This window comes from Camellia sinensis, chromosome 4 (assembly GCF_055761805.1).
Source record: "Camellia sinensis isolate YWXY chromosome 4, ASM5576180v1, whole genome shotgun sequence".
Taxonomy (NCBI): Eukaryota; Viridiplantae; Streptophyta; class Magnoliopsida; order Ericales; family Theaceae; genus Camellia; species Camellia sinensis.
Genome location: NC_138964.1, coordinates 36,756,353 through 36,759,213, shown reverse-complemented (window position 1 = coordinate 36,759,213; position 2,861 = coordinate 36,756,353). Strand labels below are relative to the sequence as shown.

Below are 2,861 nucleotides of genomic sequence, written 5' to 3'. Positions count from 1 at the left end.
GTGGTGGTGGGGGTGGTGACGGGTGGAATGGCGGGTGTTGGTGGGTGGGTGACGATGGCGGGTGGTGGGTGGTAGCGAGTGGGTGGTGGGTGGCGGGTGGTGGTGGGTGGTGGGTGGTGATGGTAGGTGGGTGGGTGACGGTGGCGGGTGGTCGCGAGTGGGTGGTGGTGGCAGGTGGGTGGCGGATGGCTAGTGGTGGTGGGTGGTGGTGGGTGGGTGGTGATGGAGGGTGATGGGCGGTAGTGATGGTGGGTGGTGGTGGGGGTGGTGGCAGGTGGATGGTGGTGGCAAGTGGGTGGCGGATAGCGGGTGGTGGTGGTGGGTGGGTGGGTGACGATAGCTGGTGGTAGGTGGTAGCGAATGGGTGGTGGTGGCGGCGGGTGGGTGATGGTGATGGTGGTGGTGGTGGCGGGTGGGTGGCTGGTGGTGGCAGGTGGGTGGTGAGTGGTGGTGGCAAGTAGGTGGCGGGTGGTGGTGGATGGTAGTGGCGGGTGGCGGGTGGTGGCGGGTGAATGGGCAGGTGGGTAGCGAGTGGGTGGCAGGCGGGTGGTGGCTGGTGGGTGGCTAGTGGGTGGTGGTGGTGAGTGGTGGTGGCAGATGGGTGGTGAGTGGTGGTGGTGAGAGGTGGGTGGTGGGTGGTGCTGGTAGAAGACGGTGGTGGAAAATGGTGGCGTATATATGTTGGCTAGTGTTGGGTGGTAAAAAAAAAAAAAACTCAAAACTCAAAACGAAAACACATTTTTTGTGTTTTCATTTTTTAGCCAAATTTATAAACTGAGACCACTGATTTATAAATCAAAAATTTTACCAAACAAGTTTTTATTTGAGTTTTTAAAATTTTTGTAAATATAAACAGAAAACTAAAAACGTAAGTGTTACCAAACGGCAGCTAAGAGTTTAGAATGTGAAAATCATAGCTCCCACCAAAATATAAACAGTAGACTTACTCTAGTTGAATGGCATGATGTAGCTTTTTCTCCAAAAAGACGCCTATAGTGGCTTTATAGCCTAAAGTCCAACCTACAACCTACAATAATCACAATTTTTTAATAACTCAGTATCCAACTCACTAGACTGATAAATCATATTTGCAAGTAACAATGAAATCCCGAACTTGGAGGTTTTGTAACTTCAGTAAAATTGTATATTTTTGTGGACCTTCCATAATGAACTCTAGTGCTAGAGCTTAAAAATTCATTTAAGAACTCAAATGAAATGCAAGTACATGTAATCCACAAGTCAAGCGTTCTCACAGCTAGCCTGAAACTACCTCCAACAAAGTTTTGAAATTCTTAGTGGAGCTCCCATCTGTTGCAACAGCCTCTCTAGCTTTCTTTTTAAGGATACCAATGTTTTCTCTCATCATCTTCCCTTGTTCGGCCTTGAAAACGAGATCCAAAGCTTTCATTGTACCGCATTTAGTAAACACTCCGCCCTCAACATTGACTCCAATCTTCCATATATCCTCAACAAGCCGGCCATTCAAAGGTTGATCAGCAAAAAAAGGTCTGCAAATCATTGGCACACCGCCTGCAATGCTCTCTGAAATCGAGTTCCAACCAGCATGTGTTATAAAAACCCCAACCGATACGTGTTCCAATACTTGCAACTGAGGACTCCATGGAACTATCTTTCCAAGAGTACTTGTCCTTTCAAGAAACTTATCAAGAAGTTGAACTTTTGAACTGTCCCTAAAAGACCAAAGAAAAGGCACTTTTTGAGCTTCTAATGCCTCTGCCAATGCCATTAGCTCATTAGGTGAGGGTGTCAAAATGGAACCAAAGCATAAGTATGCCAGTGATGAAGCTCGATGCTTGTCAAGCCATGGTATGCAGCCACTCTCATCAGAAAACGATTGCGGGGGCGATGCTAGATTGAAGGGGCCTACATTAAGAACCATTTTGAGCTTTGATTTGAGATCATCTATGATGGTGTGATCAATCTCTTCAAAAGAGTTCATTGCTAGAGCTGTTGCTCTTGGCAGTATTCGTCCCATGTTGTGTAGCATGCATGAGAATGGGGCTTCTAGGTTTCCATGGCAGACTCCATCTGGTAAGTCTTTGGCATGGATTGCTGACATTCCTGGGATGAATTTTAGAGTTTGGTCCACATTTTCTCCATTACCTGCATTTCTTATTTGTGCTCTTCAAGTGTTAAAAATAAAAAAATAAAAATAATAATAATAATAAATTTAAAATTTAAGAAGAGAGAGAGAGGGAGAGAGAGAGAGAGAGAGAGAGAGAGAGAGAGAGACTCAAAACTCCACCAAATTATATGACTAAAAGTTAGGAATCCTGAAAGTTTGTCCATAAATTTGGCTAGAATGGTGATGTATGGTTGAAATTCAGTTATTGTATTGTAGGATCCATGACTTAGATGAATCTGATCACGTAAGGATGTTTCTAGGTAAATTTATGGATCAAACTTGAGTTTGTAGTATTGCTAAAATTATATTGGCATCCTACAAACAATTCACACGAACCATCTGTATGCGTGTGCATGCTAAATGAATGTTAAGAAGTTTCAATATCTGATATGTATGCTAAAAAGTATATTTACATAAATTATTCTCATAAATTTTATAATTGGTGATTTGTATCTATTTAGATGTTGTAGTTGTCAATTTTGCACTTGAATTTCTTGACTATGTCAATTTAGTTCAATTGATAACATTCATTATGAAATTAGGCAGAAATCAAGGTTAAAATGATAAATTCAAATTGGACACTCTCAATCACTTTGAAAAGAGTGAAGAGTTAATTTTGTACCTTGATTTTGATACAATTTTTAAAAGGTATTATCAATTGAATTAAATTGATACAATAGGAAAAATTAAATAGTAAATTTGATACAATTAAAAT

General features: G+C 42.2%; 1 pseudogene; it reads right to left on the bottom strand.

Moving 5' to 3' along the window:
• Nucleotides 1-1,254: 1,254 nt before the first annotated feature.
• Nucleotides 1,255-2,092, bottom strand: LOC114310133 (flavonol 3-O-glucosyltransferase F3GT2 pseudogene; annotated as a pseudogene).
• Nucleotides 2,093-2,861: the final 769 nt, after the last annotated feature.